The sequence below is a fragment of the Taudactylus pleione genome, unplaced genomic scaffold (assembly GCF_031769625.1).
Source record: "Taudactylus pleione unplaced genomic scaffold, aTauple2 ptg000201l, whole genome shotgun sequence".
Lineage (NCBI taxonomy): Eukaryota > Metazoa > Chordata > Amphibia > Anura > Myobatrachidae > Taudactylus > Taudactylus pleione.
Genome location: NW_028284603.1, coordinates 41,319,779 through 41,339,936, shown reverse-complemented (window position 1 = coordinate 41,339,936; position 20,158 = coordinate 41,319,779). Strand labels below are relative to the sequence as shown.

At 46.0% G+C, this 20,158-nt stretch overlaps 1 protein-coding gene across 1 annotated transcript in view; it reads left to right on the top strand.

Moving 5' to 3' along the window:
• CFAP61 (cilia and flagella associated protein 61) overlaps positions 1-20,158 on the top strand; it is a 335,591-nt gene that overhangs the window by 171,056 nt on the left and 144,377 nt on the right. The gene's annotated exons all lie outside the window — the stretch shown is intronic.

The following is a 20,158-nucleotide window of genomic DNA, read 5'->3' as shown; positions in this document are numbered from 1 at the left end:
AGCTCAGAAGGAGGAGGATAAAGTGACATTAGTGAAGTTATACCAGCTCAGAAGGCAGCAATAATAATAATAAGTACACAATACAATCAACCACAGACAGTTATGAGTTACAACAACCTAACTAAAAACTGCATTAGCACAGCACCCAGGCAGTAACCACCATATCATCATCGTGATGTCTGTGCAGTGCTGGTCAGACTGACCTTTCCCTGAGTGACATTGAATCTCTCTGTTGTTAATATGGTTAAACGTTAGGCTAATGACTGGCTGTTTCTGTGAATATAGTGAAAGAGAAATATATCGGAACTCTGCCCCTAAGTCCCACCCCTAATCCCACCTCTTGACTATTCATATAAATAGCTTTTACCATCAAATTCTTTTGATGTGATGGTTATTTACCATCGCATCGAAACATTCAATGATGTAAGCACTGCTATCATTTGATGGTGGGTTTCCGATGCCCATCCCTACCTTAGATACAGCAAGTAACTGTGTACCTGGACAAACCATGTTGCAATACAACGGGAGCAAATTCATAAATTTTTTTGCATGTGGGGTAAATACTGGCTGATTTTGCATGTAGCCTACAAATGCTGGACAGCTTTATTTTTACACTGCAATTTAGATTTCAGTATGGACACACCACTCCCAAATCTAAAACAATATGAAGATTTTACATCTGCCTCATCTGCAGTGCAGTATGGTTTTACCAAGATGCACAGTTACTTGCTCTTTCTTACTCTATTCCCAACTCTGAATCAGGTCTTAGGGCCTGATTCAGACCCACTCGCGAGCGGCTGTCCGCTCGCAAGTGGGTCGATGGTCTGCACTGAGCATGCGCACGACGGAGGGAGCTCCGTCGTGCGCATGCGCCAGACACGACGAGCGAAGGACTTTCCTTCGCTCGTTGTGTCCGATCAAAGGGGGCGCGCTGTCAATGTTGATTGACAGCACGCCCCCTTTGGTGGGCGTGCCGGGGGCGTGCCTCCCTGACGGGGGCGTTCCCACGGGAACGCCTCCCGTCAGAAGCCGGCCCACTGACATCACTAGTGATGTCAGTGGGAGTGATTTTGGCTCTGATAGAGCCAAAATCACTCCGGAGCTTGCGGTTGAAAACCTCAACCGCAGGCTCCGGCACGCAATTTCGATGGTCGCGATGGTCACGACCATCGCGGCCATCAAAATGCACGCTCGTATAGCCTGTGGGTGGTGACCCACAGCTATACGAGCGTCCAGGAGGACGCTCCATGAAAATGGAGCCCGGCCCTCATGCAGAGCGTGCGCTCTGCTCAGAGCGTACGGCTCTGAATGAGGGCCTTAGTTAATATACAGAGCCTTATCTTGTTCCCGTTCTAATAAATAGTACTTTATAGTACCTATGAAGCAGCAAGCCCAGTGTCTCTGTTTCACTGACATACTTAGCATATCAGATGAATATTTGGTGTTTAAGACACATGCACTGCATATGTGTAACTTAGCAGAGATGCAATCAGTATAGAGTCTATCCTTAAGCATCCACATAGTCAGCTGACATTTCAAGGTCAGTGAAACAAACACACTGGATTGTACCATTTTGCCTGCCTGCCCTGTAAATGGAAAGGATGGAAAGTAAGGCCCCCATACATCAGCAATGGATTGTGGCATGCTTGCCGACATTTGGCTCCCTCCTTCCGGGAGGGAGCTGTCGGGCTTACAGGGCTGGGGGCGTGACGCGGCCAAAGGGGGCGGGGCCCGGCACATGACGCAGCATTGGGGGCGGAGCATGGGGGCGTGACAGCGCGATCGCGTCATCGTGGCTCCGCCCCCTCTTTACAATGCCGTGATTAATGGCATTGGGCAGCGGGGGCGGAGCCATGATGACGCGATTCAGCACGAATCGCGTTACCGGCCCCCCTGCTGCCGGGGGTTTGTACCTAAAGGCACGGGGGGGTGCGGGCACATCGCCGGGGGCCGGGAGGATTGCATGCCTTCCCGGGAGGTCGGGAGCGGCACCCGATTTTCGGGAGACTCCCGACCAAATCGGGAGGGTAGGCAAGTATGGATTGTGGCAATTCTGCGATTTGCAGATGATTGTGTAAACAGATCGCAGATTTCAACCCAACCAAAAAATTATTGGAATTGGTAAATCAGGTTATCAAACATGTTGGATTTCACAGATCATTTGGGGTTGTAGATTGCTAGTGTATGGTAACGATCAGCGGATTTGCAGACCGTTACTTGTAAGATGATGGGCCTTTCAATATTGGCAGATCTGTCTTGTATGGGTGCAGATAGCTAGATTGGGAAATCCTAAAATCAGGCAACAAATCTTCAAATTGTTCAATTGTGGTTTTCTGATTGCTGATGTATGGGGCGCTGTAGATGCAACTCCCTCTATCTTCACATTTATAACAGTTACCCTCTGAGGGCATAGAGTGGTGATTTGTTCCATCTCTACTGTATAGATCCACCTAAACCCTTCTCCTATTCACCCAGAAATTACCACTTCTGGGTGAATAGGAGAATACACCATCCAAGTTCATGTATGCTCCACCTCCCTTTTGAGGTCTGCAGATGATTTCTGACCCACCAATTATTATAAAAACTAGAACAGATTTGTTATACCCCTTCTCCACTGCCAGCAATAACTTTGGTTTTTGCATGTGAGCGCACAGCAACCCGGGTTATTTTGCTGTGTGAAAGGGCAAGGCTGAAATAAGCCGGGTCGAGTGACCCAGCATTTTGAACCCTGGTCACAAGCAGGGTTGAACGCGGGATCATCTGCAAGCGCCGGCTCATCTAGTGACACCGATGGCACCATCGACCCGGTATTAGTGCTGGGTCGGGCTGCTTGTCTGACAGGGGTCTCAGTCGGGTCGCTCCCGGGATGGGCGTGTCAACATCATCATCCTGGGTGCGACCCGGCAAACTAGTGGAAAAGGCGTATTGCTGGACTCAGAGTTATTACAGTGACGTGCGGTGAGGTCAGTGGTTGGGGAGGCACACGTTTAAAAACAGTGTTTATATCAAAACTCTGGAGCATGACATGGAGTATGATAGGGGAGGGAGTATGACAGGGGAGGCTCTTCATTTTCTTTGCTAAGGGGTTGATTCTGAATTGCATCCTGCTGCTACTGCTTTAGGATCACCGTAGACACTCCTGAGAGTTAATGCTAATGTTAGTAAAAGCCCTACCCATGGTGTATAAGTGTGCGTCTAAACAGTGGTGTAAGTTCATGCCAGACGCCCGGAGGCAAAATAGATGGTGGTGTGTCCCCCCATCCGAAGGCTCCAGCTTGCTCCAGCCCCCCCACCCCCTGTGTCTCCAGCTCCAGCCATCCCCCACTGTCTCTCCTACCAGCCCCCCTCTGTATCTCCAGTCAGCCACCATTGCCACCACTGACAGACCCCTCTCTGTCTCACCTACTAGCCCCCCTCTCTCCATCTCTATCAGCCACCACTGTCTCTCCTGCTAGCCTCCCTCTCTCTCGCTCTCCAACCTGCCCCCATTGTCTCTCCAGCCAGCTCCCATTGTCTCTCCAGCCAGCCCCCGTTGTGTCACCTGCCAGCCCCCATTGTGTCACCTGCCAGCCCTGCTTTCTCTGTGTCTCTAGCCAGCCCCCACTGGTTTCTTCAGCCAGCCCCCACATCCCTCCGGCTCCATCCACTTACCTTCTCCTGGGTCTTCAGCTGCCTGCGTCTTCATGCTCCTCCACAACCTGCGTTTCCACTGTGACTGCCTGGAATCTGCCATGCATGTCTGAAGATTTTATCTGTGTGCCCCTGCTGCCTGGTGCCCCCCTGACAACTGGCTCCCAGAGACCAGTGACTCAACTGCCTCGGGGAGTTCCGCCCTTACGTCTAAATGTACCAGGACTGAGATGCCGAGCTTGGTTCGTCTTTAGACGTTGCCATCAGACGCTCTATTGAAACTAGTACCTGCCTCATGCTAGGTGCAGACTCTCTGTTAGAGTATGGCTTCCAGTGTAAGCGACTAAGCATCTGAGGGCCTGATTCAGCTTTGGGAATAGAGTAAGGAACAGCAACTATGCATCTTGGTAAAACCATGATGCACTGCAGGTGGAGCAGATTTAAAATGTGCAGAGAGGGGGGGGGCGTGGCCTGGCTATCCATCCGCACAGACGTGTTTCCCCAGAGCTCCTGCAATCCCCCCTGGGATATCCCATCTACAGCGGAGCCTACTATACCTAACCGATTTCCCGGTGGCCACTACACTCACCTGTTTACCCTGGGCCCGGCCTCCTGCACATAGCGCCCTCCTAGTGGCACTCCCGACACTGAGGCCTACCCGACCGCCTGAAGCCGCGGCCTTTCCTGAGCGGCTGGAGCTGGCGCCGTGGACCGGAAGTGGCGAAAGACCGCATCGCGGCCGCAGACCCCGCGACTGTATAGGGGCGGCTGGCCGCTGGATCTACCTGACCAGACTGCACGCATCCCTGGAGGGCCGTTGGAGAGACCCACGACCGGACCCGCGGGAGGCCGCCATTTTAGCGACCCTGCTGTAGCTGCCTGTCTCCAGGTGGGTGTCAGCCTCTAGCCTCTGGCGGTGCTGAGTTGGAGGCACCTCACCTATCCCCCTCCTGATAATCTGTGCCCCTGTGACATCTCCTGTTACCCCATGCGGATATCGGCAGACGGTGGTGTGGGATACTGCTGACCATAGGGGGCTGCCATTTTACCCAACACAGCATGACCTGAAAACTCTGCGGAGTCCCCATATACAGTTGTGGGCCGTGGATTCAAGATTTACTCCCCTCATCTGCAAATAATTTTTTCTGATATAACTCCTTCCCCGGATGCTGCACTAGGGAGTGAAGACACAGGCAAACCAGTGCACAAAGGGGATGTAGAATTGGGACAGACACCATTTTGTAGCATCTTCCTCCAGTGCTGCACACATACCCTGCTGTGTAGAAAACTGCAGCATTTATTTTATTAGCCCACAAAACCTATGTTCAGCATACATTTCCTGAGCTACCCCAGCTTCTTATCCCATCACAGCTTTCATTTTATATCTTAACCAGCACTTCAATTGAACTGCCAGAAGATCATTATACAGACACCCCGACAGCTTGCCTGCGCTGCTGGAGGTGACACATCCACCTCGCCACTTTCTCTATCACGTAATTACATGAATCTCACAAATTGCTAAATACATAATGAACTGAGATGCCACTTTCAGCATCACTAACATCTACTCCCCTCAACTCAACCCTCCTCATGAAGTTTTTTCGTTTTTCTTGGATGTATCCACTTGTGTGACCTTAACAATCCCAGCGTAATACAACTGCACATTCGACCCTGAACTCATATTTTATATGAAATTTTTTTTTATCTCCACGTCAATGACCCCTACTGGCTCTGCTCAGGCCCCCCGTGACGATACCCCAGGTGGAAATTCCTCCGACTCATACTGTTCTTCCACTCGCTCCACCACCTACCGTAAACGCAAATCAACATCCAATTCTAGAATATCCAAGATGAAACCTGCTGATATTGCCGCTATCCTGGGCCCTCTGCTGGATGAAAAACTTGCTGGAATCAAGGAAGCTATTGAATCTACTCTATCTCAATTAACCCAACATTCTACTCGTTTAGACGAAATGGAACAGAGGGTATCAACACTAGAAGATAACCTGAGCACAGCCCAACATACCACCGAATCTCAACATAAGGACATCACCACCCTCACCGATAAGCTGGATGACCTAGAGAACCGTAGTAGACGCAACAACCTGCGGGTCATAGGCATTCCAGAATCTATAAAGGGTCATGAATTACTAGACCTCCTTTCTAACTGGATTCCGGAACAACTAGCCATGGAGCTAAAGGGGATGCCACTGGCCATTGAGAGGGTACACAGAATTGGGCCAGATCGCAAAAACACCTCCGATCGCCCACGTCCTGTCATAATGAAAATCCTAAACTACGTAGACAAAACAAAGCTCTTGGATCACTACCGCAAAACAGCTAGCCTCTCATACAAATGAGAACGTCTTCTCATGTTTCAAGACTTTTCTGTTCATGTCACTTATAAACGCAGGGACTTTGCCCCGATCTGCAAGCATCTATTTGATACTAAAGTCAAGTTTCCTCTACTATACCCAGCCAGACTGCGGGTGTTCGAGGGAGGAAAGCCACTCTTCTTTGACGATCCAGCTGCAGCAAAGGCTCATTTTTTGCGTCCCGATACTGACTAATATACATTTAAATCTTCTTGCATTTCACTTTGCCTGTTTCACTTATAAATATAGGCCACACTGTGGATACACTGAATAACCACATATGCACACGAAATATTACATTTCTTCTTTACACAATTTTTTCATGTTTACTGTTTTGTTAACTATTGATATGTTTTGTGCTTGTCTGTGCCTGGGGCTCCGATCTACCGGGGGCTCTCCTTTCCTCTCATGCTGGGACAGGAAGGGACCCCTATATGTCTTTGAATCTATCTTCTTGTTAATTCCAGCTGTGGGGGTAGGTTAACATGGCAAACCTTACCCCACCTCAATCATCTATAGAGAGAGATGTTTCACTTCTTCCATTTAACATAATATCATGGAACGTCGAGGGACTTAACAGCCCTATTAAGCGTAAAAAGGTGACTTCACACCTTGGACGTATGTCCCCACATATAACCTTCCTTCAGGAAACCCATTGGACTGACGATCCAAGAAATTCCCTAAGGGCCATATGGATTAGAGATTGCATCTCTGCTCCATATTGCAATAAGACCAGAGGGGTGGCCATTTTACTCCATAAAAACTTACAATACTCCATTTGTAGGAAATACTTGGACCCCGATGGAAGATATATATTATTAGATATCAAAATTGATGAGGTAATCTATACCCTACTCAATATATATGCTCCGAATACCTCTAATCAATCTTTCTTTGCAGCACTTTTACAGAAGGTTCTTTCCTGGGGCAGTCAAAATCTTATACTAGGGGGTGACCTGAACACAGTTGTCGATCCATCCTTGGACAGATCTGGGATGAGTACACAAGTAACTGACCACTCTCATTCTTTTCTCTCCTCATTCTGTACACAATTAGACCTACTGGACCCGTGGCGTATACTTCACCCACTCCAAAGAGACTACTCTTTTTATTCTCATCCGCACTCCACCCACTCTCGCATTGATTATCTGTTTATATCCAAACACCTCTTCCATAAAGTTACTAATACATCTATTAAGAACATTATCATATCAGATCATGCCCCGATAGTTATGACTATCCAATTGACCATGCCCCGACACTTCTCTAAGTGCTGGCGTTTCCCTGCATATCTTAACAAATCCCAAGATTTTTATCTATTTCTCAAACATACATGGCTGACTTACGTCAATGACAATTCATCACATGCAGCGGACGCGCCGCTATTTTGGGGGGCTTCCAAAGCTGTCCTTAGGGGACATGTCATTTCATACATTCATTCCAAACGCAAACACTTCACCTCCCGTCTACAAGAACTGAGCTCTACACTTACAACGGCTTATCGTGCATATAAACGATCTGATAATTCCACACATAGGGAAGCTTATCTCTCCGCTAGGCAGATATATGACACATTTCTCACTGAACAAGCCCAAACTAAACATGACTATCAGAGGAATAAATTCCACAGATGGGGAAACAAATCAGGGAAGATACTGGCCAACCTTATTAAAGGCCCACATACTAAGACCTGGGTAAACGCTATAAAGAACTCCAATAATGTCCTTACCACTCCAACTGATATTTGCGCTGAATTTGCAAGCTTTTATAAATCACTATACGCCAGGGGTCTGAATGATATTAATGAGGAACATTCCTTTTTGGATGAAGCCCGTCTTCCTGAACTGTCTCAGGAAGAGAGAGAATCCCTAGACGACCCCATCACAGAAAAAGAAGTAATTGACACTATTAAATCTCTCCCAAATAACAAAAGTCCTGGCCCCCATGGTTTTGGAGCAGAGTTTTATAAGATACTTCGGGAGGAACTAACCCCTACACTGACAAAACTCTATAACCACATTCTCAACACTAAAGAGACCCCTCTTAGATTCAATGAAGCTACAATCATTGTATTAGCAAAACCTGGCAAAGATCCAACCCTGGTGGGGTCATACTGCCCCATCTCCCTGCTAAATCAGGACTTTAAAATCTTAACTAAATTGATGGCTAATCGCCTACAGGCTTGCCTGCCCCAACTAATTTCCCCTGCACAGCTAGGATTTATTAGGAATAGGCAATCGGTACAGGGAATACGAGCCGCTATTGCAGCAATAACACATACTCACATACACAAAGCTGTGGATAACATACTGATTAATTTAGATGCAGAGAAAGCTTTTGATAAAATAGCATGGTCCCATCTTGACAGAGTACTGCATCATCAATGTTTTGGTATAACTTTCTGTAATCTAGTAAAAACCCTTTATGATACACCCACTGCCCAAATAGTAGTAAATAACGTGAACTCTTCTTCATTTCACCTTGAAAGAGGCACTAGACAAGGGTGCCCTCTCTCACCCCTCCTCTTTAACCTGGCCTTGGAACCCTTTATTCGATATCTTATGCAATTGCCTAGATTTACTGGTATTAGAATTGGTGATCGAGAGATACGTATTACAGCATTTGCAGACGACCTCCTCATATTTATGTCCAACCCCAGACAATCCATTCCTCTTTTAATTGATGCCATAAATAGGTTCTCCTCCTTTGCTGGTTTTTCCATTAATTTTGAAAAATCGGAAGCTTTGGCCATATTCAATCAGGTGGAGAGGGAATGGAATGGTACATTCCCTTTTCAGTGGGCAAACAACCACATTACTTATCTAGGGGTGGCAATCCCTTCTCACTTGCCACATTTATATACCCTAAACATTGATCCAGTCATTCGCAAAATAAAAACCGAACTTAGTTTGTGGCAAAATCTACCTATTAACCTGTTGGGGCGCTGTAATTTATTTAAAATGGCTTGTTTCCCGAAACTGCTGTACGTTCTGCAGATGACTCCTCTCCTACTTACGAAGTCAGACTTATCTCTACTTAACGCTACTGTCTCTAACTTCATCTGGAATAATAAAAGATCTAGAATTAACCAAAAAAAACTGTCCTAAACCATACCAAGGGGGGGGGTGAATTTACCGAATATTAGGCAGTATAATCTAGCCTGTCTTCTATGCTTCCCCATAGACTGGATCACTGACAACAATATATATGCAGATGCCAGGTTGGAGTCCCAGCTATGCGTGCCGCTCTCCCTTAGCTATATACTACATATGCGGCCGTCGAGATTGCAGTCATTTAATCTAGACAACCCTCTCCTCGCATCTACCATCCAGGCTTGGCAATCCTCTAGAAAATTACTTAAACTCCAGCAATTCCACTCTTTAACTTTACCCCTTATTGGCAATCTAGACTTCCAGAAAGGCGGGACAACATTGCCTTTTACCACCTGGCGCTCTTCTGGATTCCTAAATCTATGCACGCTCTTAAATTACTCATACCTCCCCCTCACCTTTAATGAAGCCATGGAAAAATATGGACTCAGACCCCAACACAAATTTTATTACAGCCAAGCCATACATTATCTACGCTCTGTCCTCCCCCAATTAAATGACCAGGATTATATAAACCCCTTAGACTCTCTCACACGCACTAATACATATTCCTGCTCAACAATATACACACGTATACGCACGGAAATAGATCCAGAAATGGAGCTTCCGGAATTAGGTAAATGGTCGTCCCAGATCCCCTCTATGTCTCCAAATTTAATTTCAGAAACTTTCCAAACTAACTTAAAGTTTATTCCTGCCAGTTTATATCAAGAGATGGCGTATAAACTCTTACATAGGGCGTACTTGTCGCCCAAAAAACGTTACCTGATGGGTATATCGGACGAGTCGAGATGCACCAAATGCTCAACTACAGATGCAGACATTATGCACTGCCTCTGGGAATGTCGATATGTAAGGACATTTTGGAGTGAATTACATCACTATGGGTCTGAGGTGCTAGGCATCTCTTTTCGATGTACTGCGTCCTGGGCTTTGTTTGGGCATCTAACTGACCAACCCGAGATTCCCAAATTTGATAAAAAGCTTATAATGATCCTATCAGCAGTGGGTCGGAAGGCCATCCTGCAACAGTGGATTCATGATTTGCCACCAACTGTTTGTATGGCCACTTCTAGACTACTCTTTTTGTTTAACATGGATTGGCTGGAGGCATCCTTAGACAAGGAAACTTTAACCCCTGCGCTTTTTCAATGCTGGGGCAAATACGTCCAAACACTACCCTCCTCAACCAAACTGGCAATACAACAGTGTTTTCAATTTACATCCTGGTACTCCTATCAACTATTAGATAACCAAACTCCGATCACCATTTAATTCGTTTGTTCTTTATATTATAGTCAGACATCTGTTATTTCCCCTCTCTCTCTCTCTGCTTGCTGTCTTGCCTCTTATTTGTCCCATGGATGGATCGGCGGCCTCTGGTGTGGACGAGCACAGGTTGATGTTGCTATATTCTTATTTTATAATTATTACTAATTAAATATATAATACTTTGGAAAATGTTGGTATATTTACTTTTATTAACTGTGAATGACCTCTGGACAATGTATTGACAAAGATGTATTTGTTATGAGGTCATTGATGATTTACTATCTTCATGTATTTTTCTTTTAATGTACCTTAATAAAAATATGTTGGAAAAAAAAAATGTGCAGAGAGATTTAGTTTAGGGAGGGATGTGTCCAAACCAAAATCTAAATTGCAGTGTAATAATAAAGCTGTCCAGCATTTGTGGCCTACATGCAAAAGCAGCCAGTATTTACTGTACATTGCAACATGGTTTGGCCAGGTTCACAGTTACTTGCTATATCTTACTCTATTCCCAAAACTGAATCAGGCCCTGAGTTCACAACCAGTTCTGCGACACACCCACAAGACACCCATAACGCCTATTAGACAATGCATCTCCATGTGTCTTACTAGCAACCTCCCAGACTCCATACAGGAACACACAATACATTTCTGAGACTTTGCATCGCAATCGCTACTACAAATCTATGGCATTCACACAGGAGGATATGTACCAAGCCTTGGAGATAGATAAAGTGGAGAGAGATAAAGTACCAGCCAATCAGCTCCCTACTGTCACTTAACAGGCTGTTTGAAAAAATGACAGTTAGGTACTTTATCTCTCTCCACTTTATCTCTCTCCAAGGCTTAATACATCTACCACTGTGGGAGACCCATGTACTGTGCGACTGTTTAGCTATTAAGGGCCGTTATCAATTAGCAGCGAAAAGCCGTTTTCAGCTAAAAAGTTTCACCGATGACGTCATTTCGCCAGCGAAAACGCAATGTACCCAGCGGAAAAGTTTCGTTATGAATAGCTGTCGGTAAAAAGTGCAGAATTGCGGTATTGGAGTGCAAAGGTGAGGAAACCACCCTGCACCCTTAGGACGGTTCCCCAAAGGTAAGCTGCGTCAAAAAAAAAAAAAAAAAGACCCCAAAAAATTACTTTGAAAAAGTACAAAGTGGGAGTACAAACTTAAAAACTAGTGAAATAGACTTCGGGGGGTCTGCAAATATGGGGGAGTTTTTTTTATTGCAGGTGCTTGCTGAAGGTGCGTTTTTTTACGTATTTTAAAACCACACTTTTGCACTTTTAACCATGCGAGCACCCATTGTCATGTACCCCAAATTTGCTGGGACTAGTTATTTTCTAAAAAAAACGCCTAAATGCTATTCTTCACCACTTGTGCAAAGACGCGAATTAACAGTTAATGAGAGCTTTTAACTACCCCAAAAGCTTCAGCAGGGCTATTCGGGGGCATCTACCATGATCCCCAATGTTAGTGCATCTTTTGGGGGGTGTCAGGCTGATTTCCCCAAATCTGACAGCACTTTTCGCCTGTTTGAGTTTCGCCGGGTCACGTTTTCGGCCTTTGCGTCCTTTGGAATTGAATACGGGGATAAGTGGGAACGCGTGCGATACTTTTCCGCATGCAAAACCAGCGATGACAGTGGAAACTCCGGCATGAGAAAAATCCGGGACTTTTCACACCTAATTGAATACAGGCCTTAAGCTGGCCACACATCTAAAGATTATCTGTCCAACCAGCCAACTAGTTGATTGGTTGGAATGAAAATCTGGTAAGGTATGAAAGCAAATGACAAACAACAATTTGCTCCCAAACGCTGGAAAATGAACCAAAACTGTTGTTTGAACAAATAGTTTAGATAAAACATTTATCAAACTTGCCTGATGACCATTTTCATCTGTTTTCTGGCATTTAGGAGCAAATTGCTGATCATCAGTTACTGCCATACCTTACCAGATTTTCATTCCAACCAATCAAGTTGGCTGGTTGGATGTAAGTTGGTCTAGTCTGTGGCCAGCTTTAGTCTTCTATTGTTGCTCCACTCTGTCATTTTAAAACATATACACAATAATATAAAAATCCATTAACAAAACTGAAGCAATATACAGTACATCTCATTCAGGATGGACATCGAAGGGTCAACATTGATTGCATCCAGGGCCGCCATCAGGGGGGGACTACCGGGACTGGAGTACCGGGCCCGGGGCTGAGAGGGGGCCCAGCCGCAATCCCAGTCCCCCCCTTGCCTACAGATCCATCGCCGCCGCTAAACGAGTGTGTTTGTTTTTTTTTTCTGTGAGACGGAGATTCCTGTCTCCGTCTCACTGGAGTTCCCCATGCCTGCCTGCCTGCCTGTCAGTGAAGAGAGCTCCCGCGCATGCGCAGTAGCTCCTCGTACTCGTAGCCACAGATATCACATAGAATGAACTTGGGAGCAAATGTGGTGGTACATAGCTCCACCTAGGCAATTTGCGCTGCCAGCTCCTTTGGTTACAGGGCTCGGTCAGCCACTGCGCTCCTACTCCAGCTGCAGGTAAGGCACACTTCCATACATTGGGGGATTGGGCTGTGAGTTGTCACATGTTGAGGGAAATCATCAGAATAAATAACTGGGCAGTGTGGGCACTGGGCAGCATGTGTATGTATGTATATATGTGTGTGTAAATGTAGTATATATATATATATATATATACACATCTATATAGTATATACAGTATATATATAAGCACACAGTGTGTGTGTATATCTATCTACCTATCTATATATATATATATATATATATATATATATATGCAAACCACTCCAGCAGCACTCCTGATCCAGTTAATAGAAGTAAGCAAATAGGTGCCTTCCTCACATGGGCCCCTTCCGGGGATCAGGATGTATAAATCACCAACCAGGCGGCACTCATATCAATAATATGGCGGGAGACCGAAATACGCCAACGTTTCAATGTTTTAATATAAACATTTTCCTCAGGGCATATATTATATATTTAATATTTACAGTTTATATCTATAGGCAATAACCTGACAGTGTGGCCAGTATGTGTGTGTGTATATATATATATATATATATACACACATACATCTCTAGGCAATACCATCCCACCACACAGTATTGGAGAAATGGCGACACTCAGGTAGTATCATGTAAGACTTCACACAGCAAAAAGGGTCTGTGCCACCATTTCAGTCCATCCAGACTTTTATTAAGAATATTCTTGCTAAAAGAAACTTTGGGCAAAGACACTGTTTGAATTCATCCATGAAAGTACCCATGAGCGGCGCCGTTTGTCCAATATTGTATTCCCACTAAACGCCCATTTTGCCGCCTGCCCACATCTCTGCCCATCACACCGTGCCTCTGAAAGGGAGGAGTGCGTCACATAGGGAGTAGGTTTCAGAGCAACAAGTACAAGGTTAGTGTGGGGGCTGTCTGCAGACAGAAGGTGGGCTGGCTCTTCACAGCAAAAGGGGACCAGGCTCGAGACAGAGAAGGGGGTCAGGCTGGGGAAACAGAAGGGGGCTCACTGGAACTGGAAAGACACTGCATGGCAAGAGTTGCAGAAACATGGGGGGGCCCTGCCTAGTTTGTCAGTCCCAGGCCCCACAATTTTTGATGGCAGCCCTGATTGCACCATCGATGACCATCTCCATCAATGTGCAGGCAACAGCGTTAAAAGTGGAAGACAGGACACGCGGACCACGTGGGAATCAAGAAAGGAAGCAGGACTATGTAAGGCATGGAGGGGGAAGAGCCAGTGCCAGATTAAGCTCTACAAGGGCCTGGAGCTGACATTTATGAAGGGCCTATTGTGGGCCTGCGCAGGGGGTGTACCCGGCACGGCAGGGATCTGGCTACTGTTGTTGGGGGTTTGGTCTACACAGAGGGTGTGGTCTGTGCAGTGAGGTGTGGCTAGCACCATTGAGGCCATAGCTATGCCTACCATCTACCACCTCAATCTCATTTTTAAATAAAGTAATTTACATAATTTTATATAAAAGATATATTATTAACATTAATGGTTAGTCACAATACTAACACATTCATTCATTCTATCTATACAGTGATCGATCCTCCACAAAAATGACAGTATGTGAGTCCCAGGGACCCATAATGTATACAATTTGAGGCCATAGCTCACGGTTTCAGGGTCCCATTATAATTAAAAACAGTTTGAGAGAAATAACGAAACAGTGTAACCAACATTTCTGTAGGGCACAAAGCTTAAGCTTTATTTAATTAGTACACAAACTTTATACAAACATTCCGGAGCTATAACCCTAAATATTTGCAGTGTACTGTATCTTAGGACACAAGGGGAGTAGAATATTATATACACAGACTGCCTGCATCATAGTTGGAGGGCATAGGACAGTTAGGGGGGAGATTAAATGGCCCTGACTGGGAGTTAAGACATACGAGCTTAAATTTCTGTCTATATAACCTTCTAAAGGCAAAACAGAAGCTCCAAATCTATATACATACAACGGTCCGGCCTCCACCAAAACTCACTTTTCCCCATTCAACTCGCAACACACTGAAGATGCTAAAATAATCACCATCAGTTTTTTTAATAATAGTGCTGATGCATATTATGCCACATAGTAGTGCCCCCAATACACACTGTGCCACATCATAGAGCCCCCAGTACACATCATGGACCTGAATTAGAGCCACAGGCAATGCCAATGTTCACGTAGTGATGGGCGTTCCTGGGTGATGATTGGGAGGTGGCTATAAGGCATGCAAAAATGGTCTGTTAAGCAGGCATGTTATGGGAGGCCTGTCAATGAAAGCCAGTACATACAGAGACGCACAGGTGTAGACATAGGGAGGCCAGGTGCAGACATGGGACCTCATTCAGAGGCACTCGCAAGAAGCGAGCGCTCGTTCTGAATGAGGGCGGCCACTTCTATTTTTAAGTGCGGCGTCCTTGTCGCTAGCTAAACTCTGGGTTACCACCCACAGCTTTAGCGACCGACCAGGTTGATGGTCGCGATGGTCAAGACAAACCCCCTGCCCCGCCTACAAAACGGGCCGAGCTGTCGATCAACATCGACAGCCGGCCCTTTTGTAGTGAGCTCCGGAGCGAGAGAGTTTCGCTCTCGCTCCGGGGCTTGCACACGCGCAGTGCAGCCTAAACATCGACCCGGTTGCGAGCGCTCAGCGCTTGTGACCGGGTATGAATGAGGACCATGGTCTATTAAGCAGGAGTGCCGGGGGCCTGTCAATGAAAGCCAGTACATACAGAGACGCACAGGTGCAGACATAGGGAGGCCATAGCCAGCAGGAGACACTGTACCTGCCATAGAGCTGGCAAGTTTCGATGGTGCAACCGATAGTGGCGTATAAAAATGCAATAAATCGGTATAACAGTGTGTACGGACACTGAAAGTGGACGTCTCAGTCCTTGCACTTTTGGCCGGACTGATGTACACATGGGAAGATGTTTGTAGCTGCATTTGCATAAAGTCCCAGATGGGCAACTGTTAATAGACGCACATTATGCCACTTTGTAGTTCCCCCAATCACATTATGCCACTTTGTAGTGCCCCTGAACAGTTTGCCATATTGTAGTGCCCATGGAACACACTATACCACATCGTAGTGCTCCCTGACACATTATGCCACATTATAGTCCCGATACACATTATGCCACATTGTAGTGACGCCAATACACTTTATGCCCCATTATAGTGCCCCAATACACATTATGTCACATTATAGTACCCCCAATACACATTATGCCACTTTGTAGTGCCTGTGATACGCATTGCAACTTTATCAGGGTATATTTGCTTTTTCAGTCCAAGTTAGAACCTCTAGCATGTGGAACACATCTCAGTCACTGACAGCTGTGTGTATTTGTGTGGGGAGGCAGGGGGGGTTATGGAGGATACAAATATGTGCCCCTGAGGGTACTACACTCCTTGTACTTACTTTGAGTGCCCAAGAACGTTTACCACTGGGGAGCAAGTGAGGAGCAAAAAAGGGGGACAAAGCAAGCGGCGGGGATTTGAGAGTCTTCCACCCCTACTGAATATGGCAGGGATAGGCAACTATTCGTCCAACAGGCTTACTCCTGCTCTGTGTCAGTGGGGCTTATTGGGAGTCACACTGCTAGCAGAGCACCATTATTTCTGGGAGTGCTTACAGTGCGATTACTGTTGGGGGCGGAGGAAACTGGGGGATGCTGAAGCTGGGAGGAGACAGCCAAGGTTTGGGGTGACTGACACAGCCAGATCTTATTGGCTGCAGCGCTTCCTATAGGACCTGCTCATTTTGAAAAAAAAAGTCCGTACCTGCATATATAGCATATAATACATGCTATGGTGGAACTTTATTTACGAGTACTGCCTATCTGTTTGGTGTATTTTGGATCCTGAGTTTCAGGATATCCAGGAGGGCACCGGGACTTTATTATACAGTTCCTTTCAAAGGGAGTGCTGCACATCTGGACTGATGTGTACAATATATATATATATATATATATATACATACATACACACACATATACACATATATTACTCACAAATAAAATTTTGTGTAATGCTGTCACGTCTCCTCAATGCATAGGTCCAGACGGGTCCCAAGGCAAGGGAGACAGGATAGCTTTCGGAGGAGAGGACTGGCCGCCAGGGTAAGTATAGGAGCAGAGCTGTGATGGGATGGGGAGGGGGGCAGGGCAGAGCCGTGATGCGGGTAGGAGGACAGCCGAAAGAATGGGGGCAGCCAGAGAAGGGGCAGATCCAGGTGGAAACTGAGCTAGCTCGTCTGTTAAGCTAGATATATATATATTATATATACACACACACATACATAAATGTGTCTGTCTCTCTATCTAAACACTGCTTTTGCAAACCACAATATTGTCAAATATAACTAAAAAAAAAATCAGTTCTGACGGTGCTTTACAGGAGGGCTACCTTAGTCTCAGTGATCATGAGCAGCAGCCAGCACAACATCAGCAGCACTGATAGAGTCACAACTCACCAGGCGAGCTAACCAGCCTTCACGGAGCCGATTTCCTGCAGCAGCTTGTGGGGTAGGACATATGTGACATCATCATTACGCGGCGCGTAGGATGCGCCGAAGCACCACTATTCAGTGCAGGCAGGGAGGAAAAGTAAAAGCCGGAAGTTGCGCAAGCTGCCATTTGTCTGGTGTTTTCTGAACTGGCTGCGGGTGGCCGGAGAGGGGATGAGAGCGGCCCGCCAGGGTTTCAATAGGCGGGGCTTCAGACGGCGCCCGCTGTCAGTGGGGTGGCAAGGAGAAAAAATCCTGTTTAAACAATTGCCGTGGGCCTATTTTGAATAGGGGGCCTGGAGCTGTAGCTCCACCCGCCCCATCGTTAATCCGGCCCTGGGAAGAGCTAAGCTCCACATTGCTGCCCTGTCTTTCATCAGTGGCGGAGAATCATTAGATCTCTGCTCTCGAAGGCAAACCATCGGTGGTTGTTAACTATCAATGGTCGATGGTCATCCTTATATCTCTCCACATGTCTCAAAATATCTCCTTACTTAATCCCTCCACTCTGCTCAAGCTCCTCATTACCCGCACTTATTACTTGCTTCCATTTCTGGTTATGGGACAGCACTTTCCACTAGACATACAGGGGTAAATTTACTAAGATTCGAGTTTGATCGTGTTTGTTTGTTTTTAAACTCGATTTGCATTGCCAAAACTCGGGTGATTATAGGCTTCTGAAACTCTCAAATTTACTAAGAAGTGAGTTTAGCTGAGATCGAGTCGGCCGATGGTGAAGCAGATCGAGATTTCAAACCCAAGTTGCAAGTTTTTAATGAGATTTCTCACCCGAGTTTGCAGTGTATTCTCTTAGCAAAACTTTCCCGAACAAGCAGTCTGTACATATCAGTGAGATTTGTGCAGACTGCTTGTGTTATGCCTGTAAAAAAAGGGTTAATTGTAAAAAAAAAAATTACGCGGCCCCCCCCCCCCCCCAAAAAAAAAGTGCATAACCAGCCCCGGACGACTTAGCCAGTCCTGTTTCCATAAAATCCAGCTCTGGCATTACACCCCGGCCAGATATGAGTCCGGTGCTGGTTTTAAAAATAGGGGGACCCCTACGCAATGTTTCCCCCTTATTTTTATAACCAGGACTGGTCAGCAGCCAGCTGCTGGTTCTAAATATACGGGGGAACCCTACATATTTTTTTACCATTATTTTTTGGAACCAGGACTGGCTAAGGCGGCCGGGGCTGGTTATGCTTTTTGGATGGGGGACCTACGTAATTTTTTTTTAAATTAACCCTTTAGAGAAGGCTACCATGCAGAAACATACACAAATCACACTGATCTGTGTATGTTTCTAGCAAACTCGCAGCTCAAGAGGTGGTCTATTTAAAACTTCTGTTTAGCTGCGAGTTTGCTACAATTACACCCGAGATTGTCATCTCGTTTCTTAGTAAATTCCCAAGTTGTATCTTTGGCCGATGGTGAGTTTATTCGAGTTTGCAATCTCACCCGAGGTTTTCAGTGAAAAGAGAGAAATCTCTCCTGAGTTTATCTTTAGTAAATTTGCGAGTTGAAAAATATGCCTAATCTCAGCCAAACTCGAATCTTAGTAAATTTACCCCCAAGGGTCTTACAGGTATTGACGGTGGATTAGTGTCTAAAGTATCATTATTAACTATACATCCGTTTTACTGTCATTTAAAATCTGCCATCGATATATGTCTGATTTGAAACCCCTATCCCGTATGACGGCTATCAATTGAACAATAATCTGCTGCCAATCAGTAGTTTGGCTGCGTTCATATTGTCAGGCCCTACCAGAGAGGAGAATTTCCCCCGTGCCTACGACTGGAAGGGGGTCTCAACATTTTCCAACTTATTGTCTTGGTGTTTCAACTTTTTTATTTTATATATATATCCATTTGCTAATTTGGCAATTTCCAATTTACTTGGTTAAATTGGCATAGTGCAGCTTATTGCGCTCTCTGTATTTAGGGCAGTGCGGTCGATGCCGCAGCGCAGAACCTGGGGGCGGAATTGGCCGCCTCCGCAATGTCCATTTGCCGGATTCCTGCTGCAAAGTTTTTATAAGTGGTGCACCCTGCTCATTCTCTGCTGTCTCATACCGGCTCCCGCAGGGCTGTCAGAACTTCAGGAGAGGAGATGTCATCTTTGTGGATAAAGCTACTTACAATGATCGACCAAACTACCCTCCTTATTAAAGCACGCAATGCTACACTGGACATTGAACTGGACAACATTATATGTCTTATCAAAGACATTGAACACATGCACGATAAATGGGATGAGATTGTCATAAGCCGCATATCCACTACACGATATAAATGAACGATTGAACGATAACAATGTCGTTCAATCGTTAATTAATCGTGCAGTGGATATGCTGACAACAAGCAGCAATACACGCTCCCACTGGTCGTTGTCGCCATCGTTCATTGCCCGAACCTGCTGTGCAACCTGACGATATCGTCGGGTGTGTGCAGGTTTGGGGATGAGGGAGGGTGCCCGCACTGAACGATATATCATTCAGTGTGGGCTCAATGGGCTCGATTCAGGGGCCACTCGCTAGATGCGTATGCTTGCACCCAGCATATGCAAATCTGGCTAAGTGACGGCATGGCAGGCGAACGCACTGCAAGGCATAAACACGCCCACTATGTCCTGGCATGCGATTGCTTTGTGTATGTAGACGCACACCAGCCTGTCTTTAGATGCCCACTTGCGCCCGTCATCTCCAGGAAATGTATGCAACCATCGGTAC